Raw genomic sequence first — 19,731 nt, forward strand, 5'->3', positions numbered from 1 at the left:
GTGCAGGACCACACGTGCGGAGCTCACGGCCACACCTTACGGGATGCACAGCTGCACGTGTGGGCTCACAGCCGCACATGCGGAAAACAGGGGAGGCAAGTCTAGCTTTCTGAAATAAAAGCACGTTTGGGGCCACACATGTGGCACATCTCTCCGCATATGGCATGTGTGGGAATTGGGGAAAAATTATGTCAAATTCTGTTACCCTGTTCAACCCTTTGAATCTGTTAATGTGTATGTTGAATCCTCTCAGAAATGCTTAAAATGAATAGGAAGTGAACGAAATGGAAGAATGACTAAAGAGTAGAAACTAAGGAAAGAATGCATTGCTTATCCATTTGTGTGTTTGTGCTATGTGTAGGTCGCTCACCGGAAGGGACCATTGTGCGACCAAATCACTGTAAGTAATAGTAGTGTAACGATATGTTATGATTTATGTATTTTTAATTATGATTTATGGATTTTGGATCGAGAATGGCATACTCTATATAATTGTGTTTTGATTGGAATGATTGAGCATTCGATTACAATGACATATATAATGGACCCAAGGTTGTTTTGTCATATATGAGCCCGAGGCCGTTGTGTATTATGTTGGGCTTGAGGCCATGGTGTATTATGTTAGGCCTAAGGCCGTTACGTATCATGTTGAGCCTAAGGCCGTTCCGTATTACGTTGGGCCCAAGGCCGTTGTGTATTATTTTGGGCCAAGGCCGTTTCGTCTTATGTGGGCCCAAGGCCGTTTTGGAATGTGATTATGAACAAGACATGAATATGATTTATATCTATATTCTTCAAGACATATGGTTATTCACATGTACCTCCTTACATTATTATTACTCATTGAGCCTTGCTCACTCCGTATTTATATATATTTATGTAGGTGATTAGCTCGGAGGCCAGCCTTAGGTCAGCTTGAGAAAACTTTTGGTGGACCTGTTTTGTTAAGCTCCTAACTTTGGAGTCTTTTGTGTTTTTGAGGACTTCCTTTTTATGTCACCTTTTGTTAAGTCTTTGGTGACTTTGTTTGGACATATATTTTTGTTTACTCCTTGGTGGCTGTTATGGAACACTCCGTTCATATGTAAGGTTTGGGTTGTTACCTCTCATATAGACTCGTACGTCTTGAACTTGTTTATCTATGAATTATGAATTGTGTATGTGAATTCTCTATATATGGTATGATGTTCTAAGATCCTGGCATTTAAGCACTGCTCAATGGGCGTGTTTGGTTATTTTATTTGCTTCCGTTCAGGCCCCATTATTGAATTTTTGTTTTGAGGTCTACTTACAAGCCGGTCATGGCCTAAACTTTTAGGGGCAGGTTTGGATCGTGACAACTACCTAGCTTCAAGGTGGACAACAATAATATGAAAGCAAGAAATTTATCACTAGTTAAGCAAACTTGTGGTGGGGTGCCTAAGCCTAACCTCTAATCCTTCCATGATCACAAGGTTCCAAGATACATAAGGAAAACTATAACAAAGTAAAAAACAATCAACTCAAATGGATTGGCCGTTATATCCTAAACACGCCAAATCCGAGAGGACTTACAACAACACAAATATGATATTCAAAGTGTAGTAAGGAAGGGTACATGTAGCGGGGAGGACGAGGACCCTTTTATAAGCCCATATTCAATTCATATCACACAAAAATAATCTGAAACAGTGCTAAGAAATTTAATTGAATGAAGTGAAAAGAAAGTGAAAAAAAATGACAGAAAACAAAGGGTGCACAACTAGTGAGCTAAGTAATGAAAGGGTGGCTAGCTCACTTACTTTTAATAAAGTTTTAATCACATTTTAAGCTTAAAATAACTCTGAAATCAGTATATAAAGACAAGAAAAAGAGAAGAAAAGATGGTGAAAAAGGTTCAAAGTTCACCTCTTGAAGAGAGGAAGATCTTCTTAGTTAACAAACCTCACTGTAAACACTCTCAAGTATCTGAAACTGTGTTCAAAATCTCAGCAAAAGGCTTCAAGTTTAAGCTTATATGGTGTATCTATTTTGTATCTATATTGCAAGAGGGTAGAGAAGTGTGTTGGACAAGCCTTAGGCTTTTGGCAATTTTTTCTAACCCGAAACCATAAGGGGGGTGCTGTATTTATAGAATTTTGCTTCTCACATCAGAAATATCTCCAAAAGAGACAGCTGGTCCAAATCTCGTGCACGGGAGCAGCTGGCTGCTGCAAAGTATCTATTTTTGCTAAACATCGCCGGCCGGCGATGAGGATGTACGGCCGGTTCAATGAAAATGGTCTACTGGCCATGTGTTGGCCAACTATTCTTTGAGTGGTCAAGCTAGAAAAAATAAGGTTTTGGTTAAAATGGGGTGCAAGGTTTAGGTTTTAAAGCTTGAAACCAAATTCTTTTGCTGAAGATTCGAACGATTGCACAGCGTAACATTTCATCATCGAGTGTTTAGAGAGAAGCGCCCAAGTCTTAGGGGCAGTCAAAATGGGATGTCCACACATTCTTGTAGTAATTCAAAAATACATTTCAACATATTTACAAAGATATTACTCACAGTGGGCTGGTACTAATGATAGACCTTGGTTGACCATCTACACAAATCACATAACACAAATATACATTGAATACACATTCGAAACAAGTATTATATCTTCATTTTATTCTCTTACATGTGTTTCTAGCTTATTCCATGATTAAGGATGTTCAAATGGTGAAAAAAAATGCCTAAATGGGCATCGAGATGCAAATGTGCACTTATAAGAGTTAGCCAAAACTTGTCAAAAATAGGGTCTTTGCTCGAGCGGACACTTGACCTCTCGAGCGATGTTGCTTGACGGCAAAAATATTGGATGCTCGAATTTTATGCTCAATGGTCGCTCGATGGTTGCTGGACCCAAGTGCTAAACAAAAGTGGGTTCACTCAAGCGCACACTTGGTCACTCGAGCTAACGGCCAAATGTTTGTAAAAGTACTAGATGCCTTCAATTTTGGCTTGAGTGATAGATTCTTCGCTCAAGCAAACTGGATGAATTCTAGGTTTTTCAGATTTGTGTTCAAAAACACTCTTTTCAATTTCAAAGCTTGCATGGTTGATCTCAAAAGCTTAGAAACACTTTATAAAACATGGATTGTTGGAAAATATGAAACCATGATCTCAAATTTTCTTACAATTCTTCAAAACAAAGCTCAAAATACCATGTTCTTGACATGCATGTAGGAAATCCAACTCTTTTCTTTACAAAACACGTTTATATGAGGTGTTGAGTGCAAAACCAAGAAGAACCTTAAGAAATGACTCATGTAAGTCCCATACATGTGTGAATTTGTAGAAAACCAAGTTCATAACTGAAGAATTATGCATGAATGTACACAATTCGCTCAAACTCACTAAATTCTTGATGATTCATGCCCATTTCTTTCAAATACATGCAAATAATCCTACAACTTGGTGAATTCATCTTCCTACATGGATTATCTTCATGAATTACGAGTAAAGAGCATACCTAGAGCTTGAATTTGGCCTTAGTTAAGCTTAATCTCTTCAGTCTCCCATTAATTCTCTTAAATTCTTCTTTTCTCTCTTTACAATGTTGAACTCTCTCTCTCTCTCTCTCTCTCTAACCCTAAATTTTTAGCACATTAGTTTATGAAAATGAAGTCTTAAGCTCAATTAGTACATTTATATAGGTTCATTAAGGCCTCACTAATCACATGTCATTAAGACTAAACAATTGGGCATAAATCTAATCAATTATGATTCTTTTATTCTAATTATGTTGATCCAAATCAAATTTTAATTAAACATACCATATGGTTTTAAAAATTCCAACTATGTAATAACCCTCACGCTATCCTAGCCATGCTCATATGCATTCATGTGATTTTGTCTTGTAAGTTGCGTTTCAAGTCTTGTCCTTATTCGTTCAAGTGTTACAGTATGTTTTGTACCTTGCTTGGTATGAGTTTAGCCAAGGTCGTCTTCATGTCTAGAATTATCTTGGAACCACTTTGTTTGACCTCCACCTTTGCCCTGACATATTGGCCGAGATGTCATTATCTAGGCCGAGGTGTTCATCACCAAGGCCGAGGTGTGAATCATCTAGGCCGAGATGTTACCTTTGCACCCAAGTGATCTTGTCCCGGAGTGGTATGACCTAGACCGAGGTGTGACACATCTAGGCCAAGGTGTGGCACAACTTAGTCAAGTGTCGTCCTTCCTAGCCGAGGTCATTGTCACCTTAGTTGCCCAGGCTTTGTCCTTAGCCGATGTCATCACTTGCCGGAGTGCCATACCCAGTAGCTTGTTAGATACACTTTGTCATAGTCTTGTCTTGTCAATCTATCACCTTTTTGAGGAGAACCAACCAGCCGTCGCCACGTGTCCGAGCTGAGAGTTAAGTCAGCCGATAGAGAGAGAGACCTACCATTTGCTGTATCTTTGTTTTGAAGAGGAGAGAGAAGCTCTAAAAGAGGGAGAGGAGTTCTTGAGAGGAGGTAGACTTCCAAGCTTGATCCCTAGAGATCGAACCGTTAGATCCGTGTTCTATGGTTAGATTCTTGAGCTACTCATGTTGTTCTTTATGTTATGTTATTGCATTGCATGATTGAATATGATTTGTAAGCCATGCATTGCTTTGAAGTTCGGTTTTAGAAAGAGAAAATGGCATTCATGTGTTCTTCAAGAAAAGTCATGTTTTGATCCGAAGGCTCATGCCTAGATCCATATTTTTGTGTTTGTTTTCGCATGATTTTCAAGTATGGGTACCCAGGTTCGTGTTTTCGAACTCATAGCATGAAATCCCAGATTTTTGTAATAAAGAAGTTATGATTTTAGCATTCATGTTCATCATGATCCCCATGTTCACGTTCTTCCTGTTCTTCACGGGTGGAAACCCAGATCTCCAGACCTCAGTTCCCGAAGTGTAGTCGCCGAGATCACTCTCACCTAGACCTTACACTTAGGCCAAGCATCGTATCTCACCTTGGCCTACCTTGCATGATCACTTACACCTTTGGTTTGTTTTGTGTACACCTCGGCATGCAGCCGCACGCCGAAGCCTATGTAGCCACACCTCGGCCAGGAGGTGTGGGACCTCAGGAAAGACCTGGTTGGTACCCAGCATGTCTTCCTGACATGTAAAACAGTGTTTGGACTTCCAGCATGTTTTCCCGAGATCATTTGCATGCATGTTAGACTTGTTTTGAGAAGTATGTTCAGTATGCCTTGCCATGTGTTTGTAGGGTTTGGACTTGCCTTGACTACGACGTTTGAAGAACTAAAGTGAGTGGTATTTTTAATAAAGCTATGTTATAATGCTTTGATAAAAGTCTTGTTTTGCTTCGTTTTGGAAAGTAATTGTAAGCATGAATGGTTATTCCTAATTGGAAAATATATTTATATTATCTTGTTTTGATGACATTCTTGGAAGTCCGTACGTGCTAAGGGACTATAAGCACTTGTAGCACAAAGTTTGGAAGTCCGTACGTGCTAAGGGACTATAAGCACTTGTAGCACAAAGTTTGGAAGTCCGTACGTGCTAGGGGACTCTAAGCATTAGTAGCACAAGTCTTTAGTGCCAGGGGACTATAATGCTACGGCACCATTAAACTGAGATATCTCCCTTGTCTTGCCTTGTCTTGTCTTGTCTTGCTTGCCACTGATGGTTTACCGCGTGGGTTTTGTTTGCCGAGATGTCATCACTTGTATTATAACAATGTTAGTAAGCATCCTTTGAAACTTGACAGATTTGGAAGATGGACTTGGTTCATCCCTTGACTTGCACTAATTATGTTATATATTGTTTGATAAAGATCTTGAATACCAGTCATGCAAACCCCTTTATTTCTTATACCATTCACTGAGTATCCAAGCTCACCCTCTCTATATATATGTAGGTGATGAGCAGGAAGGCGGTGACGCCTAGGTGTGATTTGCGAGCTCGTTTTGGGTTTTTGTCATGTCGGCCTAACTTGTGTTCACGTCGGCAGTCTTGAAAATTATGCCTCTCGGCTTATAATACTTGTAATTTACACATGTCGGCTGGAGAAGCCTTTTGATCAAGATGTAATATGTATTTTGTACTTCATTATATTTGTATTCTAGTTGTAATATTATGTAAAGTTGTATGCCATTCCATGTAACTTACGCACTGCTCTTATGGACCACTTGTATTTTTAAATTATTGCTTCCGCACTTGTAAGCCCCATATATATTTATACTCTGTTTGTGTGTGGATTTTGAAAGTTGGCCTTCGGTAATCTCGGATTACTGGCCATCACGGCACCAAACTACTAGGGGCGGTTTGGGGTCGTGACAGATTGGTATCAGAGCACGCATTCCTTATATTACATTATTCACACACTTTGAGTCCTAAAGAGCATAGGATGTCCCTTAGAATGATATTAGGATTGCATCATATTGCTTGTTACTTGACAAGGTGTGCATCATCTCGGCATAACCATTTGTTATTTGCATACATGGTTCTTGGCTCAGTTAGTTTTAATGTTGCATTTTGCCTACTCATAGCATCATGAGGAGAGGTAGACCATCAGTTGGCCGAGATCAATCAGAGGATAGATTGGACAGACTAGAAAGACTAGTTAAAGGTTTAACCCGTGAGTTGAGGCAGATGAGGCAACAGAATGCAAGCGCTACATCTACCCCGGCCGAACAGACGGATGGCCGACATGCAGCTCCACCTCTTCCAATGCCCCAAGTGCCTCCACAGCCAGCCTTGTATGGGGAAGGGACGATGACTTTGATTAAAGAGTTCAAGAAGATGAACCCACCGAGATTCGCAGGGGGCATAGAGCCGATGAAGGCCGAGGCGTGGGTTTTGGAAATGGAAAAACTGTTCGAAATCTTTCCCAGCACCGACATTCAGAAGGTGACATTAGCAGCATTCACATTAGACGATGACGCTCGAAGGTGGTGGATGATGATCCGGGAGGCTAATCCTGGTTTAACTTGGGCCAGATTTTTGGAACTGTTTTACAACAAGCATTTTCCGCTTAGTGTTCGAGATCGCAAGACCACAGAGTTCCAGACTCTGACACAAGGCAGCAGAATGGTGGCAGAGTACGACCGTGCCTTCACCGAATTGGCAAGATATGTGCCTCATATGGTTAGTGATGAGTATAGGAAAGCCAGGAAGTTTGAAAGTGGACTACGTGGACCAATCCAAGATCGGGTCAACATGCTCAATATGCCGACTTACGCCGAGGTGTTAGACAAGGCCATCTTGGCAGAAGCTAACTTAAACCGATATCAAAGTTCAGGAGAGAGTCAGAGGAAGAGACAGAACTATGAAGGTCGTCGGATGCCGTTTAATGCCAAGAAGAAGGCGAATGTGGGCAGTTCCAGCAACTCAGATCGGGATGGTAATGCTAAGCCGACGTGTGCGAGTTGTGGGAAGCCGCATCTAGGGGTTTGTCGCTGGGCGACAGGATCCTGCTTTGAATGTGGCGAGATAGGCCATCGTGTGAAGGACTGTCCAAAGGCAAGAGCTGGTGATGGTAAGAAAAATGGGAGCACCTTGGGCTTTGCACAAGGAAGCAACGTCGGAAGGACACAGATGAGGCAGGGCAGAGTTTTTGCTCTAGTGCCAGGAGACACCCAGAATGCTGAAACGGTAGTGTTAGGTACACTCTCAATTTGCTCTCAAGTTGCATACGTCTTGATTGATTCGGGCTCTACACATTCTTTTGTATCTGTTAAATTTGCCGAGAAGTTGAACAGACCGTTAGAACCCCTTGATTATGTGCTATCTGTATCTACTCCATCTGGGGAACTATAATTATTACATCCATCTATAGGGCGTGTGTTGTGGTGATTGAGGATGTAGAATTATTAGCTGATTCGATGCCATTAAGTATGACTCACTTTGATGTCATATTGGGAATGGATTGGTTAGTAGCACATCATGCATCCATTAACTGTGTTACTAAGAGCATTACATTGAACACCCCAAACAAAGCCGAGGTCTTTTTCCAGGGTAAGGGAGTAGTAGCCCCACCCTACTTAATCTCATCCATGAAAGCCTATAAGTTGATCCAAAAGGGGTGTTAAGGTTATTTGTGCAGTATACTAAGTGATTTGAATGGAAGTGTTGAATTAGCCGGCATACCAGTTGTTAAGGAATTTCCAGACGTTTTTCCAAATGAGCTGCCTGGCCACTTAGTCGATAGAGAAATAGAGTTTACTGTGGACCTCGTGTCAGGAACGCAACCTATCTCCAAAACACCCTATATAGGATGGCCCCTACTGAACTTAGAGAACTGAAACTACAGTTACAAGAATTGTTGGATAAGGGATTCATTAGGCCGAGCACTTCACCGTGGGGAGCACCCGTTTTATTTGTTAAGAAAAAGGATGGCACCCTTCGCCTTTGCATTGATTACAGAGAACTTAATAAGGTAACCATCAAGAACAAGTACCCATTACCTAGGATTGACGATTTGCTTGATCAATTACAAGGGGCACGAGTCTTTTCCAAGATTGACCTTAGGTCGGGCTACCACCAACTGAAGGCTAAAGCCGATGACATTGAGAAGACTGCTTTTCGGACAAGGTATGGCCACTACGAATTTTTGGTAATGCCTTTCGGAGTGACTAATGCTCCTGCAGCGTTCATGGACTTGATGAACAGAGTCTTTAAGCCGCATTTAGATGAGTTCGTAGTTGTTTTTATTGACGACATATTGATCTATTCTAAGAGTACAATTGAGCACGAGAATCATCTGAGGCTTGCCCTGCAAATCTTGAGAGACAAGAAGCTGTACGCCAAGTTGAGTAAGTGCGAGTTTTGGCTTTCTAGCATCTCATTTTTAGGGCATGTGATTAATGAAGAAGGTATATCAGTTGATCCGAGTAAGATCGAAGCCATTGTGAATTGGCCGACGCAGACCAACGTGTCCAAGGTTCGTAGTTTTCTGGGCTTGGCAGGTTATTACAGAAAGTTTGTGAAGGACTTCTCAAGGATAGCCGTACTATTGACATAACTAACTAAGAAGGGAACATCATATGAATGGACCGATGATAGAGAATCGGCCTTCCAAGAGTTGAAGACGAGGTTAGTGATGGCACCAGTTCTTGTACTTCCATCGGGTAATGAGGAATTTTAGATTTTCAGCGATGCTTCGCATAAGGGTTTGGGTTGTGTATTAATGCAAGGGGGCAGAGCCATAGCATATGCATCCTGTCAGTTGAAACTTCATGAAAAGAACTATCCAACCCATGATCTAGAGCTAGAAGCCGTGGTGTTTGGTTTGAAGATTTGGCGCCACTACTTGTATGGAGCCTCTTGCCAAGTTTTTACGGATCACAAGAGTTTGAAGTACTTGTTCACCCAAAAGGAACTAAATCCGAGGCAGAGAAGATGACTTGAATTATTGAAAGACTACGACATGCAGATTCAGTATCACCCAGGTAAGGCGAACTCGGTAGCCGACGCATTGAGTAGGAAGTCAGTGGGAAGTTTGGCATGCCTAGCCATGATTTCAGTGGAGCCGACTACCATCGGGGAAGTAAAGGCAAGGCAAATGGAGAATGGATTCTTGAAAAAGGTAGCCGACGAGATCACCACCAGGCCGAGGTCGGGTTACACCCTTGAGAATGGAGTGCTTAAGTTTGAAGGAAGATTGTGCGTGGCCGACGTCCCAGAATTGAAAAGAAGGATTTTGCAAGACTCTCATGGATCCAGATTTGCAGTACATCCAGGGAACACCAAGATGTATCAAGATGTAAAACAAACCTTTTGGTGGCCGAATATGAAAAGAGAGATAGCCGAGTTCGTGTCTCAGTGTTTGTATTGTCAACAAGTGAAAGCGGAACATCAGAGGCCGACAGGACTTCTCCAACCTTTGCCGATTCCTGAGTGGAAATGGGAGGACATTTCCATGGACTTTGTGATTGGTTTGCCGAAGACACAGAAAGGAATGGATTCGATCTGGGTTAGAATCGACAGGTTAACTAAGTCAGCGCATTTCTTGCCGGTTAGGACTTTGTTTAGTGCTGATCGACTTGCTGTGTTGTATATGAATGAGATCGTTAGACTTCATGGTGTACCGATGTCCATCGTGTTGGACCGAGATCCAAAATTTGTTTCCAGATTTTGGCAGAGTTTACAAAGGGCTTTAGGGACCGAATTGAGGTTTAGTACAGCTTTTAATCCCCAGACCGATGGCCAAACAGAGAGAACAATTCAAACACTTGAAGATATGCTTAGACTGTGTGTATTGGACTTCAAGGGAAGCTGGGAAGAGCATTTGCCATTAGTAGAGTTCGCTTACAACAACAGCTACCAAGCTAGCATTGGCATGGCGCCGTATGAAGCCTTGTATGGAAGAAAGTGCAGATCGCTGATATGTTGGACCGAAGTAGGAGATAAAGCTTTGATCGGCCCCGATTTAGTTCAAAGGACAACCGAAAAGATTAAGCTTATCCAACAGAGAATCAGGACCGCTCAGAGCCGACAGAGGAGTTATGCCGACCAGAGAAGAAAGGAGTTAGAATTCGAAGTAGGGGATCATGTGTTCCTGAAAACCTCGCCGATGAAAGGAGTTTCAAGATTTGGGAAGAAGGGTAAATTGGCACCTCGTTACATTAGACTGTTTGAAATTCTTGAGAAAGTTAACCTGGTTGCCTATAGACTTGCTTTACCACCGAGATTAAGTCAAGTTCATAATGTGTTTCATATCTCGATGTTGAGAAAGTATATACGGGATCCACTGCACGTGATCAATCATTTCAGGATTGTGGTTGATGAAGGCCTAAGCTATGAAGAAGAGCCGATACGCATCATCGATAGACAAGTGAGGCGATTAAGAAATAAGGCAATACCAATGGTGAAGATTCAATGGAAAGAGCATTATGGCAATGATGCTACATGGGAAATGGAAGAGGAAATGAAAGTCCGATACCCGGAGCTATTCTCGAATCAAGGTAACTCAAGTTTGGGGACCAAACTTCTTTAAGGGGGGTAGGATGTAATAACCCTCATGCTATCCTAGCCATGCTCATATGCATTCATGTGATTTTGTCTTGTAAGTTGCGTTTCAAGTCTTGTCCTTATTCGTTTAAGTGTTACAGCATGTTTTGTACCTTGCTTGGTATGAGTTTAGCCGACGTCGTCTTCATGTCTAGAATTATCTTGGAACCACTTTGTTTGACCTCCACCTTTGCCCTGACATATTGGCCGAGATGTCATTATCTAGGCCGAGGTGTTCATCACCAAGGCCGAGGTGTGAATCATCTAGGCCGAGATGTTACCTTTGCACCCAAGTGATCTTGTCCCGGAGTGGTATGACCTAGACCGAGGTATGGCACATCTAGGCCAAGGTGTGGCACAGCTTAGTCAAGTGTCGTCCTTCCTAGCCGAGGTCATTGTCACCTTAGTTGCCCAGGCTTTGTCCTTAGCCGATGTCATCACCTGCCGGAGTGCCATACCGAGTAGCTTGTTAGATACACTTTGTCATAGTCTTGTCTTGTCAATCTATCACCTTTTTGAGGAGAACCAACCAGCCGTCGCCACGTGTCCGAGCTGAGAGTTAAGTCAGCCGATAGAGAGAGAGACCTACCATTTGTTGTATCTTTGTTTTGAAGAGGAGAGAGAAGCTCTCAAAGAGGGAGAGGATTTCTTGAGAGGAGGTAGACTTCCAAGCTTGATCCCTAGAGATCGAACCGTTAGATCCGTGTTCTAAGGTTAGATTTTTGAACTGCTCATGTTGTTCTTTATGTTATGTTATTGCATTGCATGATTGAATATGATTTGTAAGCCATGCATTGCTTTGAAGTTCAATTTTAGAAAGAGAAAATGGCATTCATGTGTTCTTCAAGAAAAGTCATGTTTTGATCCGAAGGCTCATGCCTAGATCCATGTTTTTGTGTTTGTTTTCGCATGATTTTCAAGTATGGGTACCCAGGTCCGTGTTTTCGAACTCATAGCATGAAATTCCAGATTTTTGTAATAAAGAAGTTATGATTTTAGCATTCATGTTCTTCATGATCTCCATGTTCAGGTTCTTCCTGTTCTTCACGGGTGGAAACCCAGATCTCCAGACCTCACTTCCCGAAGTGTAGTCGCCGAGATCGCTCTCACCTAGACCTTACACTTAGGCCAAGCATCGTATCTCACCTTGGCCTACCTTGCATGATCACTTACACCTTTGGTTTGTTTGGTGTACACCTCGGCATGCAGCCGCACGCCGAAGCCTATGTAGCCACACCTCGGCCAGGAGGTGTGGGACCTCGGCAAAGACCTAGTTGGTACCCAGCATGTCTTCCTGACATGTAAAACAGTGTTTGGACTTCCAGCATGTTTTCCCGAGATCATTTGCATGCATGTTTGACTTGTTTTGAGAAGTATGTTCAGTATGCCTGGCCATGTGTTTGTAGGGTTTGGACTTGCCTTGACTCCGACGTTTGAAGAACTAAGTGAGTGGTATTTTTAATAAAGCTATGCTATAATGCTTTGATAAAAGTCTTGTTTTGCTTCGTTTTGGAAAGTAATTGTAAGCATGAATGGTTATTCCTAATTGAAAAATATATTTATATTATCTTGTTTTGATGACATTCTTGGAAGTCCGTACGTGCTAAGGGACTATAAGCACTTGTAGCACAAAGTTTGGAAGTCCGTACGTGCTAAGGGACTATAAGCACTTGTAGCACAAAGTTTGGAAGTCCGTACGTGCTAGGGGACTCTAAGCATTAGTAGCACAAGTCCTTAGTGTCAGGGGACTATAATGCAACGGCACCATTAAACTGAGATATCTCCCCTGTCTTGCCTTGTCTTGTCTTGTCTTGCTTGTCACTAACGGTTTACCATGTGGGTTTTGTTTGCCGAGATGTCATCACTTGTATTATAACGATGTTAGTACGCATCTTTTGAAACTTGATAGATTTGGAAGATGGACTTGGTTCATCCCTTGACTTGCACTAATTATGTTATGTATTGTTCGATAAAGATCTTGAATACCAGTCATGCAAACCCCTTTATTTCTTATACCATTCACTGAGTATCCAAGCTCACCCTCTCTATATATATATAGGTGATGAGTAGGAAGGCGGTGACGCCTAGGTGTGATATGCAAGCTCGTTTTGGGTTTTTGTCATGTCGGCCTAACTTGTGTTCACGTCGGCAGTCTTGAAAATTATGCCTCTCGGCTTATAATACTTGTAATTTACACATGTTGGCTGGAGAAGCCTTTTGATCAAGATGTAATATGTATTTTGTACTTCATTATATTTGTATTCTAGTTGTAATATTATGTAAAGTTGTATGCCATTCCATGTAACTTACGCACTGCTCTTATGGACCACTTGTATTTTTAAATTATTGCTTCCGCACTTGTAAGCCCCATATATATTTATACTCTGTTTGTGTGTGGATTTTGAAAGTTGGCCTTCGGTAATCTCGGACTACTGGCCATCACAGCACCAAGCTACTAGGGGCGGTTTGGGGTCGTGACAAACTAGCTTATTGCATTAATCAGTTTTGGTTTCTAAATCCGTTTGGGACGCGTCCCGAACGCCACGGGAGAATCTCTTTTCGTTCATTTGGGCTTACCACAGTTCGGACTCAAATGTCACGGTTCTGAATTTAACCTCACAATATGCGATGTAAGACTGATAAATCACCAAAGAGTCCAAATCCAGCAAATCGTTTTGGAAAACTGATTTTTAATAAAGAAGTGCCAAACATGGATTGCTTTGCCAGAGACAGAGTCGCCACCTAAATATTTTATTTTGGGGGAATTTAGGAAACACTGACTCGTGCCTAAGGCCACGTGTTCATCATCACCAAAGTTTCCTCGGCGTGGGAACTTGGGTACGATTGGGGAAGGTCATTTAATGAGCACCCCCGCTCGCCCGATCAAAGATCGGCCTGTACTAAGCATGATATCTTGTTTTTGAAAACACATGTGTTCTTATTCCGATTAATTAGCTAGTCTTACTACGTGATGCGCACAGCAAACAACTATAGATTAGATCACTTAATTTGGAATGAAGCATCGCATATCCGTTTGTTTGGAAAATGGTTTGAAGTTTGCTTCTCGTAAGTAGACTAAAATGCGAATTTCAATGAATTGTTCCAATTCAAGTAATCCAACCTTCACCCATAGGCATTCAGGCAGTTAATCACATAAGCAATTAGCCTCATGGTAAGCATGCTTTCATGGAAACATTAGCACACATTCAGTATGCTAAAGCGTAAACACTCACAGTGTACTTCAAGCAAAAACAAATAACTAGTTAGAAATCATGCATGATCCTAGTTCATGTTAAGATGGTTAATGCAACACATGCGAAATGCAACTAAGATAGGCTCGGCTATCCTAAGAGTGTCATGTGAGATGCAACTTGATACATGTATTCAAATTGGAATTGAAATACAATGTAGTTAGTATAATGCGCCGAGCCCGGTACATGCAATACAGATGAATGGATGCAAACATGCGAGCATAAGGTATGCTAAATAAAATATGCCCTAAAACTAACCATCGTAAGCGGTTAAGTAAAAGGGAGAAAGAAATGGAGGTGGGAAGACATGCATCACACACACGCACGCTTATTACAAAATGTACCCTCTCGAGGGAGGGACCAGATAAGAAGCTAACTAGCTAATCTAAGCTAATTAAACTAATTATTACACAACAAATAATTAACTAATCCTCATTAACTAATTATTACAAAATGAATTGAATAGCTAACGCATTAACTATTAAAGTACAAACCAAAACAAAAGCTAGCTATCTAAGCATGGTAGTGTAGACACCCTATTTTTGACCGTCCTTAAGGCTTGGTTGTGTTCGCAGGTACATCCAGCCACAAGTTCGATTGCTTGTCGAGTGCTCAACTTTCGCGGTGGAACGTCACAGGTTTGAGCTTTCCAAACCCTGTATCCTTTCTGCCCCATTTTTTGGACCATGTGTTGGTCCTTCCAACATAATTCTTTTGGTGCACTGCCGACCATCCTATGCTACTGCCGGCTATGCCTTTGTTACTGCCAACCATTGATGAAGCCTGCCGGTCATCAATGACCCACTGCCGGCCACCAGTGATGGCCAACAGAACCCTTGTCTTAGCAGGTTTCACGCCAGATCTTTTGAGCCAGCTGGTTTTCACTCATCTCTCCTCCATACACGTGTATGAAGGGATGAAGCTCTTGCCAAGCTTGTTTAGCAAGCTTCTTCTTGCATTCTTCTATATAAGGAGAGGCCCTTCCTCTCTCTATCAGAGGTTCAAAAATTTTTGGAGAAGTTGTATCTGAAACGACCCCAAAATCCATATCTGAAATTACCCTTATGCCCTTGTGGGTTAATGCCTTTTTAATTTAATGATATCTGTTTGAATGGAAGAATTATCTGTTGGGTCACGGCTTTAAAATTGAAATTACCGACCTTTACAGGTTCAAAAATCACAATTGAGTACTTGGGTATGTTATTGGGAGTTTTTAGACCTATTTGGGAAAATTAATTGGAAATCCAACTTGTCTGATTCGTTAATGTACGATTGGGTGGTTAACTTAATACTGCCAATTGAAGGCCTTAGAGGCTTCAGAAACCAGAACAAAGGACATATTTATGATCAGCTCAATTTTTAGAGTCACCTGGGAAGTTTAATTGAAATTTGATTTTGTGCGATTCGTAAGGGCGTGTTTGGCCTCCTTATTGTGAAAAGCTTAAGTGTGTGTATATTTATATATATGGAGGCATGTTACGTGTGTTGGGAACTCAAGATATTTGAGCCAAAAATATCTAAGGTAGAAGAGAAGAGAAACGTGAGAGAGAAAGAGGGAAAGAGACCAAGATTCTTGAAGAAAAAAAAAAACAACTCGACAATCATGGGGGTTTGGCGATGATTAAAGGGAATTGAAGAAAGAAAAGGGGAATCAACCATGGAGGCTTGAGGAAATGGAGGAGAATTGAGAGGAAGACCAAGATTGAACTAAGGTATGATAATATCTTGAATCCTTGTGTTTAAGACATTAATTTCATGAAATCATAATGATATGGAAAGATTTGAGACCATTTAAGTTAAGGTTCTAAGCATGTATTTAATTGAATTCAATTTAAGGAATGAGACCTTGGGTTCTATGCTTTGTTTATGATTGGGGCTCAATCTTATGAATACCATATGAAATGTACTTTGGACTCCAAACTGCCCAGAGCGGCACGTGCGGCGGGTCTTCCCGCACGTGCGGCGCTACAGTACCAAAACCAAAACTGAATCTGCTAAAAAAGAACATTCTCCCGCACGTGCGGCCTCATTCTCGCACGTGTGGTCCTGTTTCGCGCATGTGCGGGGAGATAGCTCTGCTCAGCCAACTTTGAACAAGCATATCTTTTGCTTCCGGACTCCGTTTTGAGTGATTCTTGAGCCTAAAATGAAGCCCTAGAAGTCTAGTTTCCAATGCTGGTTGTCTCACTCCCAAATTCTAAATACAGAAATAGTTATACACAAATTAGTGAGAGTTGCTCACTTTCTAACTACTGATTTTGTACCGTTTCTTCGTCTGAACCTTTCTCCTATCGTTTCCTCTTATCTTGAGGCATGGATTATAACCTATGGAGGACTAATGAGTCTAGAACCACCATGGCTATTGATTAAAGAATAAGAAAGAGATTGGTTTTATTCTCATATTCTGTTATGTGCATTATGTTTGTAAGTCAAGACGAGGACATCGTTCCACCACTTCAAAGACCTACCACTGTGAGTAATAGTACGGAAATGTACATTTTATTTACCATTGATAATTATTGTTACTAACGCTCTGTTCCTTGTAAGTGTTACATGAACATTTATGACGATTGGAAATCAATGTGAACGCTGAAAGATTTGTGTACATCGGTATGACTTGGGAATCATTCTGTCCCGTCCGTAATGAATATTAACCCTCTATTATTTATCAGCATACTACGTTACTTCTTAAAGAATAGATAGAACTTATGTTCATCCTTGAGCAATGGTATCTGTGTGAATCTAAAATTATTCTGTTGTGTTACGTATGGACCTAAGGTCGTTCTGAACCTATGACATGAATACAAAGGTTAAACATCATTATGCGACCCACGTTAGAATGTGAATTGCTTTGTCTTTGTTAAGTGTACTGTAATGACATGATATGACAAAAAATGCTCTATTTTATGATATGTTACGTTTTGAATCAATGAGTGATTGTCCACATATATATAAGTATTCATGGCATCCTTAGAACAAGGCCCTTACCCGGGGGTAAAAATACCGTGGTCTTATGGCCCTTACCCGGGGGTAATAATACCATGGTTCATGTATGTTATGCTATACTATGACACCAAATGGATAATTCGGTCTTTAAGACCTAAGGATTTCTGGTATGGAACAAAGTGCTGTACGGAACTAAGTGCTGATAAACGAGTCACCTCTAGAATCCGTACGAGCCACCTCTTGAGTCCATACATATATGAACTGAGGCCTATGGCCGTTCTGTGAAAGTTAAGAGGCCTACGACCGATCTGTGACATGTGTGAGGCCTATGGCCAAACTGTGACATCTGGTCCTATGGCCATTCTGTATGATTTGTTAGTATGAAACAAAGTGCTACACAGAACTAAGTGCTGCAATGCGAGTCACCTCTAGAATCCGTGCGAGCCACCTCTTGAGTTCATACATACATGAAAAGGGCTTAATGCCATTCTGTTTAAGGGCTTAATGCCACTCTGTTAAAGGGCTTAATGCCACTCTATTAAAGGGCTTAATGCTACTCTGTTCAAGGGCTTAAAGCCATTCTGTTTAAAGACTGGGCCTAAGGCCGTTTTGAAATTAGTACAGAATCAGATTAACTATAAGTTCTCTGCATTTATATACCTTGTGATTCAAGTTAGTTATTGGATCATCACATACTATTATTCATTGAGCCTTGCTCACTCTGTTTTTATGTATGTTTATGTAGGTGAGCCATTAGGGATTGACACTAGAATTGTATTGGGGTCAACCTGTTTGCCAAGCCGCCTGGGATATGCCTCCGAGTTGAGGCCTTAATTTTGATTACTAGGAGTTATGTAATTTTTGGAGTCTTATTTAAGTTTGTGTGAGATCTGCATAATTCTGTGATTGTATATGTAATTATGGGAATGTATGTAAATACTAAATTAATTAAGCCATCATGTATGCACAAGCTCAATGGATGTTTCCTTTTATTGATGTTGCTTCTGCTTAAGGCCCCGTATGTGGTTAAATATTATTCTAAAATTTCTGTTTTGAGGCCTACGTACAGGCCAGTCATGGACCAAACTTTTAGGGGCGGGTTTGGGTCGTGATAGGTGGTATCAGAGCACGAGTTAAGATCTGACACACGTGTCCATTGAGCATTAGAGTGTCTAGAATGCATTTAAGTTGCATGTTTCTAGTAACGAAAGGATATGATGTGCATTGTAAAAGATGTATGTGAGCTCGTACAATGTGTTGAGTATTGAGATTTAGAATAAGAATTCTTATGGACTTTAAGTAATAGAAGGAAATCCATGTGTTGTTTATTAGACTGAGTTTTGTGACTAAAGAGGATTTGATCGTTGTTATGAAATGAGAATGGGTTGTGTAATGAGTATGACATTGAGGCTAAAACAATGAAAGATGTGGAATATTGATGTCCTTAGGATGTTAAAATTGGTCAGTATAAGCATGTTTATGGAAATGTGATGTGAATAAAGTCTAAATGCAGCTTCGATATGGATTACATATGAAAGTAGCCATAAGGAATTTGGGGAAATTGAGGTTGTGGTTGAGTAATTAAGTGTATGGAATTATGACAATTGAGGAATGTGATGAGCAACAATGAGTATGGAAGCTTGAAAGTCTTGAGCCCGAAGGGTCATTTCTCTAAAAGATATGTATAAGGAAACAGAAGGCTAAGGTTTATGAAATTGTGGTGTTTTGACTTGAATAATGGGGAATGCAAGCATGTTGAGTTCTGGAAACATGAAATGACAAGTGATTTAGAGCTTTGCTTAAAGCCATAGCAAGAATATTTGGGAAAGAGATATTAGAATTATGGTAGTTGACAAATCATGGAATTATTGTGATTGAGATATTTGATGATTGATAACAAGCATGGAACTAGTAATCAAGAGTTAGGATGTTGAAATTGCTACCTGGAATGTTAATAATAAATACAAGTATCATGATCTGTGATCGCACTAGTAATACAGGGAAATTGAAGTTTTGACTAGGACGTGGGTGGTGTTAAGTATGTTAATTTGTAGAGATCGAGAGTATGTTGAGGGAATTGAGATATGTATGCTGGTGAAGGAAAATTATGTTTCTTTGGGGGACTGCCATTTGTCTGAAAGACATAATTTTGTTTTGATACATTTGTGCTGAACCTAACTTATTGCTATCATAAACTCACCGTTATTAATTAAGGATGAAATATTTGTACGAGAATTAATTCAAGGCTTGTTCCTTTATTGTGATATGAAAGTGAGTGCTCATTGGAATGAAATTTATGTGATCTGTGTTATTTAGAGATGTCATACCATCAAGTACATTCGGTACTTCCGACATAGATGAATAATGTGTGATCTTGCATGAGTTGACTATAGACCTAAGTAAGTAATGTCCCGGTGAAGATACTTCCGTATAAATGATTTTGAAAATGGCTATGCTATACGATATTTAATGAAAGCTATATTTTGGTTACGTAATGTTCTATATGATAAGTATTTTCTGAAGTAATAAGATATGCCATGAGATTCCGACATGTTTATTATATGATAGGT

Source organism: Camellia sinensis, chromosome 1, assembly GCF_055761805.1.
Source record: "Camellia sinensis isolate YWXY chromosome 1, ASM5576180v1, whole genome shotgun sequence".
Classification (NCBI taxonomy): Eukaryota; Viridiplantae; Streptophyta; class Magnoliopsida; order Ericales; family Theaceae; genus Camellia; species Camellia sinensis.